Genomic DNA, 13724 nt, shown 5'->3' on the forward strand with positions numbered 1-13724 from the left:
TTATGGCCCAGTCAAAGGAACAAACATACACTTCAACTGAGATACAGGAATTTAAACAACTAATGCTAAATCAATTCAAAAAGTTTAGAGAAGATATTGCAAAAGAGATAGAGGCTGTAAAGGAAGCACTGGACCTGTATACGGCAGAAATCAAAAGTTCAAAAAACCTACTGGTAGAATCTATGGAAATGAAAGGCACAACACAAGACATGAAAGACACAATGGAAACATACAACAACAGATCTCAAGAGGCAGAAGAAAACACTCAGGAACTGGAGAACAAAACACCTGAAAGCCTACACACAAAGGAGCAGATGGAGAAAAGAATGAAAAAATATGAGCAACGTCTCCGGGAACTCAAAGATGAAACAAAGTACAATAATGTACGTATCATTGGTGTCCCAGAAGGAGAAGAGAGGGGAAAGGGGGCAGAAGCAATAATAGAGGAAATAATTCATGAAAATTTCCCATCTCTTAAGAAAGACATAAAATTACAGATCCGAGAAGCGCAGCGTACTCCAAACAGAAGAGATATGAATAGGCCTACGCCAAGACACTTAATAATCAGATTATCAAATGTCAAAGACAAAGAGAGAATCCTGAAAGCAGCAAGAGAAAAGCAATCCATTACATACAAAGGAAGCTTAATAAGACTGTGTGCGGATCTCTCAGCAGAAACCATGGAGGCAAGAAGGAAGTGGTGTGATATGTTTAAGATACTGAAAGAGAAAAACCACCAACCAAGAATCCTGTATCCAGCAAAGCTGTCCTTCAAATATGAGGGAGAGCTCAAAATATTTTCTGACAAACAGACAATGAGAGACTTTGAGAACAAGATACCTGCCCTACAGGAAATACTAAAGGGAGCACTACAGGGTGATAGAAGACAGGAGTGTGTGGTTTGGAACACAATTTTGGGAGATGGTAGCACAACAATGTAAGTACACTGAACAAAGGTAACTATGAATACGGTTGAGAGAGGAAGATGGGGAGCACGTGAGACACCACAAGAAAGGAGGAAAGATAATGACTGGGACTGTGTAACTTGGTGAAATCTAGAGTTTTCAACAATTGTGATAAAATGTACAAATATGTTCTTTTACGAGGGAGAACAAGCAAATGTCAACCTTGCAAGGTGTTAAAAATGGGGAGGCATTGGGGGAGGGATGCAATCAGCATAAACTAGAGACTGTAACTAATAGAATCATTGTATTATGCTTCCTTTAATGTAACAAAGGTGATATACTAAGGTAAATGCAGATAAGAGGGGGGGATAGGAGAGGCATGTTAGACACTTGACATTGGTGGTATTGTCTGATTCTTTATGGTGGGTAATGTCCATGATCAACTGTACAAATACTAGAAATCACTTCATGAACCAGAACAAATGTATGACAATACAATTAGAAGTTAATAATAGAGGGGCATATAGGAAAGAACTATATACCTATTACAAACTATATACTACAGTTAGTAGTATTTCAACATTTTTTCATAAACAGTAACAAACGTACTATATCAATACTAGGAGTCAACAATTGAGGGGGGTTGGTTAGGGATAGGGGAGGATTAGAGTTTCCTTTTCTTTTTTTCTTTTTTCATCTTTCACTTTATTTCTTGTCTGGAGTAATGAAAAGTTTCTAAAAATTGAACAAAAATTAAGTGTGATGGATGCACAGCTGTATGAGGGTACCCAGGGGCAAGTGATTGTACACTTTGGATCTTTGGATAATTGTATGGTATCTGAACAATCTCAATAAAAATGGAAAAAAAAAAAAAAAAAAAAAAAAAACCAAAGGACAAAATGGCTTAAACACTGCCTTTACAGTAATAACACCCAATGTAAATGGATTAAATTCCCCAATCAAAAGATACAGGTTGGCAGAATGGATAAAAAAGCATAATCCAACTATATGTTGTTTAGAAGAAACTCAGCTTAGATCCAAAGACACAAATAGGTTGAAAGCGAAAGAATAGAAAAAGAGAATCCATGCAGACAGTAACCAAGAGAGGGTTGGAGTAGTTATACTAATATCAGACAAAATAGACTGAATCAAAAACTGCTCAAGACACAAAGAAGGACACTAAATGTTAATGAAAGGGTCAATCCACCAAGAAGAAATAACAATCAAAAATATTTAGGCACCTAACAATGGTGCCCCAAAACACATGAGGCAAACACTGCAAAACTGGAGGGAGAAATAGACACCTCTACAATAGTTGGAAACTTCAATACATCACTCTCATCCATAGATAGAACACCTAGACAGAAGTTCAATAAGAAAACAGTGAACTTGAATGCGATAAATGAACTAGACCCAACAGATATACATAGAACATTGCACCCCAAACAGCAGGATACACATTCTTCTCAAGTACACATGGATTGTTCTCCAGGACAGACTACATGTTGCATCACAAAACAAATTGCAATAAATTTAAAAAGATTGACATTATATAAAGTGCTTTCTCTGATCATAATGGAATGAAGCTACAAATCAGTAACAGGTGAAGAACTGGAAAATTCACTAATATATTGTGGTAATTTGAAGTTGTTATGTACTCCAGTAAAAGTCATGTTCTTTTAATCCATTCCTGTGAGTGTAGACCTACTGTGGGTGGGAACTTTTGATTAGGTTATTTCAAGTGAGATATGACTACCTCATTGAAAGTGGGTCTTAATCCTCTTACTGGAGTCCTTTATAAGAGGGTAAAGGACACACAGAAAGCCCAAAGAAACTCACAGACAAAGCCCTGAAGAAGCTAAAAGAGGATCCACAGGAAATAGAGAGGAAGCCACTGAAGCCAGAAGCTGAAAAGAACAAAACCTGGGCGAGAAGAAACAGCAGATGCCGGCCATGTGCCTTCCTATGTGACAGAAGGGTCCCCGATGCCAGCAGCCTGCCTACAGAGTCCAGGTATCACCCTGTTGATGCCACAAGTTGGACATTTTCATGGTCTAAGAACTGTAAATTGTAAGTTAACAAATCCCCATTGTAAAAGCCAACCCTGGTAGATAGCATTCTGGCACCTTTAACAAACCAAAACATATATGGAGGTTAAACAACACACTCAATCAGTGGGTCAAAGTGGAAATGCGTGAGAAATCAGTAAATATCTTGTGTTGAATGAAAACGAGAACACAAAATATCAATACTTATGGGGTGGAATGAAGGCAGTGCTAAGAAGAAAATGTATAGCCCTAAACATCTACATTAAGAAGGAAGAAAGAGCCAAAAGCAAAGATCTAACTGCACACCTAGAGGAACTAGAAAAAAAAAAAATAGAAAAATAAACCCAAAGCAAGAAGGAAAGAAATAAAGATTAAAGCAGGAACAATGAAATAGAAAATTAAAAAAACAAAACAAAACAAAAAGCATTAACAAAACCAAAAGTTGGTTCTCTGAAGAGATCAATAAGATTGACAAACCTTTAGCTAGACTAACAAAGAAAAAAGAGAGAACGCAAATAAAATCAGAAATGAGATGGGGGACATTGCTACTGACCTCACAGAAATAAAAAGAATCATAAGCGGATACTACGAACAACTGTATGCCAACAAATTAGACAACCTAGATGAAATGGACAAATTCCTAGAAACATTCAAACAACCTATACTGATTCTAGAATAAATAGAAGATCTCAACAGGCCAATTACAAATAAAGGGATTCAATCAGTCATCAAAAACCTCCCAACAAACAAAAGCCAAGAACCACATGGCTTCACTAGTGAATTCTACCAAATATTTCAAGAAGAATTAATACCAATCCTGTTTAAACTCTTCTAAAAAATTGAAGAGGAGGGAACAGTACCTCATTCATTCCATGAGCCAACACCACCCTAATTCCAAAGCCATATGAAGATACAAGTAAAGGAAATTACAGACCAATTTCTCTTATGAATATACACGCAAAAAATCCTCAAACCAATACTAGCAAACCAAAATCAACAGAACATTAAAAGAATTATACACCATGATCAAGAGGGATTAATCCTGGTTATGAAAGGGTGTTTAAACATAGGAGAATCAATGTAACATGCCACATTAACAGAACAAAGGGGAAAAAAAAACACATGATCATCTCAATTGATGCAGAAAAGGCCTAAAACAAAATCTAGCATCCTTTCTTGATAAAAACACTTAGAAAAAATAGGAATAGAAGGAAACATCTTCTACATAATAAAGGGTACATATAAAAAGCCCATTGCTTATGACTCCCGGGGAGGAATGTAGACCCGGCATCGTGGGACGGAGAACATCTTCTTGACCAAAAGGGGGATGTGAAAGGAAATGAAATAAGCTTCAGTGGCAGAGAGATTCCAAAACGAGCCGAGAGGTCACTCTGGTGGGCACTCTTACGCACACTTTAGACAACCCTTTTTAGGTTCTAAAGAATTGGGGTAGCTGGTGGTGGATACCTGAAACTATCAAACTACAACCCAGAACCCATGAATCTCGAAGACGGTTGTATAAAAATGTAGCTTATGAGGGGTGTCAATGGGATTGGGAAAGCCATAAGGACCACACTCCACTTTGTCTAGTTTATGGATGGATGAGTAGAAAAATAGGGGGAGGAAACAAACAGACAAAGGTACCCAGTGTTCTTTTTTACTTCAATTGCTCTTTTTCACTCTAATTATTATTCTTGTTATTTTTGTGTGTGTGCTAATGAAGGTGTCAGGGATTGATTTAGGTGATGAATGTACAACTATGTAATGGTACTGTAAACAATCGAAAGTACGATTTGTTTTGTATGACTGCGTGGTATGTGAATATATCTCAATTAAAAAAAAAAAAAAAAAGCCCATTGCTAACATTATACTCAGTGGTGAAAAACTAAAATCTTTCTTTCTAATAACTGGAACAAGACAAGGATGCCCACTGTCACCACTGTTATTCCATATTGGACTGGAAGTTCCAGCCAGAGCAGCTGGTCAAGAAAAAGAAATGAAAGGCATCCAAATTGGAAAGGAATAAATAAAACTCTTACTATTTGCAGATGATATTATCCTATATTTAGAAAGTCCCCAAAAATCTACAACAAAGCTACTTGAGCTAATAAATGAATTCAGCAAAGAGGCAGGGTACAAGATTAACAGGCAAAAATCAGCAGTATTTCTATATACTAGTAATGTGCAATCTGAGGAGGAAATCAAGAAAAAAATTCCATTTACAATAGCAACTAAAAGAATCAAATATCTAGGAATAAATTTAACCAAGGATGTAAAGGACTTATATATGGGACACTACAAAACTTTGCTAAAGAAATAAAAAAAGATCTAGATAAATGGAAGGACATTCCATGCTCATGGATTGGAAGACCAATTACTGTTTAGATGTCAATTCTACCAAAATGACTTACAGAATCAACACAATCCCAATCAAAATTCCAACAGCCTTCTTTGCAAAAATGGAAAAGCCAGTCATCAAATTTATTTGGAAGGGTAAGGGGTGCCGAATAGCCAAAACCATGTTGAAAAAGAACAAAGTTGGAAGACTCATATTTCATGACTTTTAAATTTATTACAAAGCTACAGTGGTCAAAACAGCATGGTACTGTCACAGGATAGATATAGCAACCAATGGAATCAAATTGAGAGTTCAGACATCAATAGTCACATTTACGGCCAATTGAATTTTGATGAGGTGACCAAGTCTACTCAATTGTGAAAGGACACTCTCTTCAATAAATGGTGCTGGAAGAACTGGATATCTGTATGCAGAAGAATGAAGGAAGACACCATGTCCCACCATATATAAAAATTAACTCATAATGGATCAAAGACCTAACTATAGGAATCAGGACTTTAAAATTACAAGAAAATGTAATAAGTTAGGCAATGGTTTCTTAGACTTAATGCCCAAAGAACAAGAAACAAAAGAGAAAAAATAGACAAATGGAACCTCATCAAAATTAAAAACTTTGTGCAATCAAAAGACTTTATCATGGCTGCAAGGGAGAGGCTAAGCCCACTTATAAGTGTGCCTAGGAGTCCCCCCCAGAGAACCTCTTTGTTGCTCAGATGTGGCCCCCTCTCTCTCTAAACCCACTGGGCAAGCAAACTCACTACCCTCCCCGGTATATGGGACGTGACTCTCAGGGGTGTGAATCCCTGTGGCAATGTGGGAAATGATTCCTGGAGATGAGCCTGGACCCAGCACTGCAGGATTGAGAGGAACTTCTTGACCAAAAGGGGGAAGAGAGATGAAGCAAAGTAGGGTTCCAGTGGCTGAGAGATTACAAATGGAGTTGAGAGTTCACTCTGGAGGGTATTCCTATGCGCTATATAGATATTACCTTTTAGTCTTTAGTGTGTTGGAATGGTTAGAGGGAAATACCTGGGGCTGTCGAACTGCAACCCAGTGACCTTGATTCTTGAAGACGATTGCCTAACTATATACATTGCATAGTGTGACTGTGCAACTGTGAAAACCTTGTGGCTTGCATTCCCTTTATCCAGTATATGGACAGATGAATGGAAAAATGGGGACAAAAATTAGATGAAGTATAGGGTGGGATGGAGGGGATGGAAAGATTTAGGTGTTCTTTTTGGCTTTTATTTTTAATTTGGAGTAAGGAAAAGGTTCAAAAATTGATTCTGGTGATGGGCACACAACTGTATGATGATGCTGTGAATAACTGTACACTGTGGATGACTGTAGGGTGTGTGAATATATCTCAAACTGTATTTAAAAAAAGTAAATGAACAATGGAGGAGAAGGGGAATGGGATGTTTTGGATATTCTTTTTTATTTTAATTTTCCTTTTGGGGAATAATGAAAATGTTCAAAGTTTGTGGTGATGAAAGCACAACTATATCACACTGAACAACTGACTGTACACTTTGAATAATTGTATGTTATGTGATTATATCTCAATAAAATTGCATTAAAAAAAGACTATCATGAAAGGTTGAAAAAACAACCTATTCATGGGAGAAAATATTTTGAAACCACATATCCTATAAGGGTAGAATATATAAAGAAATCCTACAACTCAACAAGAAAAAAATAACCCAATTTTTAAAATGAGCACATGACTTTAGACATTTTACCAGAGGATACACAAATGGCCAAAAAAGTACATAAAAAGATGCTCAACATCATTAGCTATTAAGGAAATGCAAATCAAACCACAATGAGATTCCATTTCACACCCATTAGAATGGCTACTACTAAAAATACAGAACATTACAAGTGTTGGAGAGTATGTGGAGAAATAGGCATACTCATTCTTTGCTGGTGGGAATGTAAAATTGTTTAGCTGCTGTGGCTGCACAATTTGGTGGTTCCTCAGGAAGTTAAGCATAGAATTACCATATGACCTGACAATCCCACTTCCAGGTATATACTCAAAAGAACTGAAAGCAGGGACTCAAACAGATATTTGCACACCAGTGTTCACAGCGGCATTGCCAAAAGATCGAAGCAACCCAAGTGTCCATCAATCAATGAATGGATAAATACATGGTACACACACACACACACACAATGGGAGATACATGCAACAACACAGACGAACCTTGAGGGCATTTGAATTCAACAAGCCAGACACAAAATGAAAAATATTGTATGATCTCACTGATATGAAATAATTAGAATAAGTAAACTCACAGAATCAAATCTGTAGTATAGGGCACCCCATGGCCAGGATGGGGGTAGGGAATGGGGAATTAACGCTTGAGTTGTACAGTTTCTATTTGGGTTGATTGTTACATTTTGGTAATGGATAGTGGTGATGGTAGCACAACATTGTAGATGTAATTAACAGTAATGAATCATATACATGAATGTGGTTAAAAGGGGCATTTTAGGTTGTATATATATTACTACAATAAAAATTAAAAAAAAACAGGACTGTACAGTGAACCCTATTGTAAACGACAGACTAGTTAATAGTACAATTATAAAAACGTTCTTTCATGAATTGTAACAAATGTACCATACCAATGTAAGATGTTAATAGGGTGGGAGTAACAGGAACTATGTATTTTATGTTATTTTATGCATGACTTTTCTGTAAATGTACAACTTATCTATTAAAAAAAAGAAAAATCGCTATGCCACCTCATACACATTGTATTGGCAAAACTTAAGGTGATGATACCACATGCCAGCGAGCAAGTGAAACAAAGTCCTGCAGGTGGGCATGTAAATTTGTACAACTTCTTCAGAATCATTTAGAAAAGTCTGACGGTATAAGGTAAAATTGAACATGTGCATGCCCTAGACCCAGCAACCCCGTTCCTGGGTATAACTCCACAGAAATGTGTGGGCAAGCACACCAGGAGACACATACAAAAATACATACAACAGCATTCTGTTGAAAACAAAAAACTAGAAACAAAATGACCACCAACAGCCAAATTAATAAATGGATGCATTATATTTATACCACAAAATACTATACAGCAATGACAAATGAGAGGGTTATATAGCAGCATTAATATGGATCAACTTTGAAAATAATAAGCAAAAGATATCATAAAAGACTACATACAACATGACGCCACTTACAACTTCAAGAACAAGCAAATAAATGTGTTGTTTAGGATTTTAAAAAGTGGTAAAATTTTAAAAATAAAACAAGGCAATGACAGTGTAATGTCACAGGTGGGAAAACTGAGGTCATTATTTGCCTGAGGCTCACACAACTTCCAGGGTCAAAAAATAAAGGAAAGATAAACACAGAATTCAGAGTAGTGCTGACTTTGGTGTGGGGGAGGACAGGAAGGGGGGCCCCGAGGTGACTGGGTTTGAGCACACGGGGCTTCCATGGCAGTAGAGTGTTCTATGTCTTGTCTATACATGCGTGTTTGTAATCTATGATTCTTTAAACACTAGATATGTCTTCATATACTTCTCTGGGCATGCTATATTTCACATGTCTTAAAATTTTATTTAAAAAAAGAATCAAAGAAATACCCAGACCCTGGGCAGGCTCTCAGCCAGGGCTCACTGGCAAGGTTATTCTGGAAGAGGGACTGCAATCCTGGATCTACTCAGGGGTCTCTCCACAAAGCCTTGGCCTCCAAGAGGTTCCCTGTGGCTGCCTCTAGGTTGACAGAGCTCCCCTCTGGGTCAACACAGGGCTTGAGAAATGTGCCCAGCATTCTGGAAAAAGCTCCAGATGGGAGGCTGTGCCCAGGGGTCATCTCTGTCTTCCCCATCTCTAGCAGCAGTTGGCACAGGAGCAGGAGCAGCCAGGGCCTGCAGGGATCACTGGGGGCCAGTCTATGTCTGTGTGGGTCCCACCCAGCCTTGGGACAGAGCCTTGCTTACTGTGGTCCCTGGACACAGGCCAGGGAGATGGGTGTTGGTGGCCTGAGAGGCTGGATGGACTGTGGTCATGGGTGGAGGATGATCCAAGAAAGAAAAGATAATTTCACTTGGCCCCAGGCTCCTGGGAAACTAGGCCTGGCATGGAGGGTGGTTCAGGGCAGGTCTGTGGATCCTGCACCAGAGTGGGCTGGCCAGCCTGCCACCAAGTTTCTTCCCAAAAGTTAGCCTGGAAGGTCTGCAATCACCTGCACCCCCGCTCCAGGGCTCCATGAGCTGAAATCCTTGCCACAAGTTCTCTTCCATGTTACCCCTGTGCTATTCCAGAGCACATGGAGGCACAGAGGGGCTAAGGGAAGGGAGCTGCCCACCATCACACAGCCAGGGCTTTGCACCTCAGCCCTTCCAGGTGGGCAGAGTGGGATACCCCTGAGGAGGCACTGAAGGAAGAAGGGGGGACTTGGGAGGCCACAACCAGCCAGCACTCCTTATCCAACACACCCACCAAATAAACCTCATCAAGCACACGATCTTTCCATGGCTTACGGCAGCAGAGACCTGACCCTGCGGGACCCACACCCCAGCCAGAACCTCAGGCCAGGAAGCAATGTGCCAACCCCAGGCAAAGGCTGTCCTATGGAGGCAGGACGAGAAGACTAAGGTCCACTGCAAGCTTGCAGATCTGGTGAGAAGTGGGGCAGGTGTTTGAGAGACTAGTTGCTTCTTGTTCACCCCTAACCTGAACCCATGGATGTCCTCCCTGTGAAGATGTGCGGGTTGGGGAGACCACAGGATCAACCTGGGCTTCCAGATTGGCCACACAGGATGCTTAATAGTCCTCTTGTGTGCTCCAAAAATAGATCATCCTATCCTTTCACTCTGAAATCCCCTTCCTGGGAATTTACCCAAAGAAGGAAAAAGTTGTGGGCACAAAGAAGGTCACCAGAGGGTTGTTTACAGAGACAGGCACTGGAAGATTTAAATGGCCAGCAGGAGCTGTGTGATGACGGAGCTGACCTTGCCAAACTGCCTGGCAGCCTTTAAATCCAGCAGGACTGGGAACGACGGTGATGGGCAAGATGTGTTTAGGGTAGGCTGCTTCCTCTTTGACAGACTATAAAACTGGGTAGAGATCATGGTTAAGGCCAAATGAAACCTCCAGGACGAGAGGCTCTGGGCAAACGCCTGCAGCTAACGCAGCCATCTGAGCTCAGTGTTTTCATCTATGAAGTGGGGCTGAACACAGCCCCACCTGTAGGGGATGAGGACTAGCTGTGCTAAAGCAACAAAAAGCTTACTGCAGGGCCCACAAGCTCTCAATAAACAGCAGTTAAAAGCAAATCAAAATAAAGAGGTATTTTTCTCATGTGAGATTGGTAAAAATCCTTGATGATGCCCGTGCTCCGTGGAAGGGAGCAGGAAATGCGCTCTCCCATCTATTGTGGGAAAGCAACTAAGCCAGGGAGACTTTTGGAGGACGACTTGATAGCATTCATCAAAAATTTAAATGCACATCTTTTGAGACTCAGAAATTTCACTGCAAGAAATTTGACCTCAGCATAGCCTTGAAAAATACCAAGATCTGTTCATGGCAGCACAGATTGTAATAATTACGTACAAAACTGGAAACAAGTGTCCACCCGTAGAAGAAATTGTTCCATCCATAGAATGGGCTTCTATGCATTGACAGAGCTGGCTCAGAACTCCTCTCCATGTGTACAGCACAACTCCTATAGTGTTCCATACATTACCTAACATATAAAGTTAGGTAAAAGCACACAAATATTTTGCTAAATGTAATACCAGAAACTTACTTCATTTTGGCGCAGGCAGTGAGATTCAGCAGTTTGAGAAGTAGATGCATTTAAAATTTTATACCTCCTCTGTTTGAATTTTTTAACCCATGTGTGCTTTTATATAGCACATATACTCTAAATATATATTGCTTTTTATATAAATTAAAAGGTGTTAACATGGATTACAAGCCACTTATTTACCATGTTACTTTAAAATAAATATATTCTCTTAACAGTGCTAATGAGGCTGACCAGCAGGCTCTGGCTTATTCCTGGCCGGTCGGTACTGTGTGGTTTCTCAAACAGGTGACATGCTCTTTGCTGTCAACTGCTGACATCTTTCATGACAACCTGGAAAGCCCCACGCCCTGGCCCAGGCCTCTGGTGGCCCAAATGCAGCCGGAGCTGGCCTGCAGAGCATTCCTGGGTCTGGAAGAGTCTGGACGGCAGAAGCCTGCCCTCTGTGCCCCCTCCAGCCACTCCAGGCCAGGGAGGCTCCTGCAGGAAGTGGAAAACCTTAGTAAACGTCTTACCTCAGAGAGCCCGTCCGGGTGCCAGGAATCCCTGGTGGCCCGGATCGGGGCGCTGTCCTTGGAGGCTGCAGGGAGGTGCGTGTCCAGTCAGGTCTTGCTGCCTTCTTTAGCAGGGAGACACGGCCATTGTGGAGCAGGAGGGCCTGCAGCCTGTACGGGGTCGGGCAGGGGGCTCCAGAGACCACCCCGGGCCCCGGGGAGGCTCGCTGCAAGCTCCTGGGAAGCTGCTCTGCGCAGGTTCCGGCCTGCCCTAAGCGAGCCAGCGGAGAAAGGGGACGCAGGAGCCGCAGGTGAGGCTTGTTAAGTGGGGCCAGTTCCTCCCCACTACAGGCAGCCGCAGAGCAGAGCCCTCGGGGCCCTTCTGAGGTCACGCTGCAGCTTGTGGGCCCTCAACCTCTCTCCCAGGGCTCTGGGGAAACTGTCTCAGAATGGGGAGGTGAGGCAAGGAATAAAGATGTAGACTCCTAGGCCCTGGACCCTGCCTCCAGATTGGGATTAAGGTTTGGTGCTGGGCCTGAGAACCTGAATTGTTGGCAAGCACGCTAAAGTTTGCAAATGACTGCTTTGGGCAGAAGCAGCTGGCCTCATTTTCAAAGGAGGATTCAGAGGCAGGTATGGAGTCGCCCAGCTGTGGCAGGAAAGGGAAACCCCTCTCACACCCCTGGCACCCAGCAGGAGCTCAAAAATGGTGTGAAAGGCTCATGCAGAGGGAACGCCCTTACCTTGGGCCGTCTCCCTGCTCAGCTGAGGGTCCTCCAGGAGAGAGAAGCAACAGGGTTTCTGAGTAATCCCACCAAACCCCAATCACCTGGGATGGGGGGGGGATGAGGCATTCAATGGCACCACGCTGAATGGTTTACAGGCTTATTAAATCCTCACCCTAGGAGCTGGGTGAGGGAACTGAGGCTTGCAGAGGCTTCCCACGTGGAAGAGCTGGGGCTTTTCCAGTCCTCCAGACTGGACTCGGACTCCCAAGCCTGTGGTAACTGTCTAAGAGAGGAAATTAAAGGAATCAGTTAAAACATCCCCATACTGGCCCTGAGTGAAATGTCAGACACCAGAAGGCACCTGCAGGCTTTTGGAAGGCAGACCCTGTCAGAAGTCTCCTGGTCTCTTTGCGGGTGACACAGTGGGAGTTGACAGGTTTGGGTGGCCAGATTCTCATCACTGTGCAGAAGTCTGCTTCCTGCAACTCCCTGCCCTTCACAAGTTTTTTGCTTGGTTGTTTGATATCAAGTCACATAATGTGATAGGGTAAGGAAATGTGAGAGTGGCAGTGCCTAGTGAAATCCTGGAAGTCAAGCTCCATCCACACCGACATGGACTCAGTTTTTTTCAGCCCTTCGAAAGGTGCTCTTAAGAATGCAGCCAAGCTCTTCTCCCAACGGGTCTGGAAATGCTGGAGCAGCAGGTGGGCGGGGCTGGAGTGATCCAGTCCAGGGCACCACTGGGATGCAGGGACCCAGGCAGACAGGCAGCAGAGCCAAGGACTACACCGGGGCAAGACGAGCATGAGGTGCCAACAGGAAGGCAAAGCACACCATCCTGCCGCAGAGGTAATCTCAGGGTCATGGACGAAACAACATGCAGAAACAAGACTGGGAGAGCAAGCTAGCTTCACAGCTGGTCAAGGGATGCCAAGATTCCACCTTTTCTTCCAACACACCTGGCTGGCAACAGCTGCTCAGGACTGAGCTGAGCAAGCACATGACGCTGTGCCTGGGCAAGAGCCGTGAGATCAGTGAGCAAACGTCTTCTGGTGGCAGAGCAGTGAATGCTGCACGCTTACTCCGGGGTGCCTGCTGGACTCGAGAAACTGCTCAGTGAGCATGTGGTGCTGCCCAGGTGTCTCACGATGAAAGACAGTGTAACAGTAACATTTTGACCATTTAAAATTCAGCAGTTTTGAACTCTTAAACTGTTAATGTGGATTTAAATTCCCATTTACATCAAATTCGCATTTTGTACCTTTTGACTTAACTTTTTTTAAATGATGAGGGGTTCACTGGGACATTCATTCCCTGCTACCTTCACCTTCAAATAATCAGGAGTTAAATTGTATAGTCAAAGGGCAACCTCCTCCTGAGGAACAGGTGGGTGAGTGGCCTCCTAGC

This window comes from Choloepus didactylus, chromosome 23 (assembly GCF_015220235.1).
Source record: "Choloepus didactylus isolate mChoDid1 chromosome 23, mChoDid1.pri, whole genome shotgun sequence".
NCBI classification, from domain to species: Eukaryota; Metazoa; Chordata; class Mammalia; order Pilosa; family Megalonychidae; genus Choloepus; species Choloepus didactylus.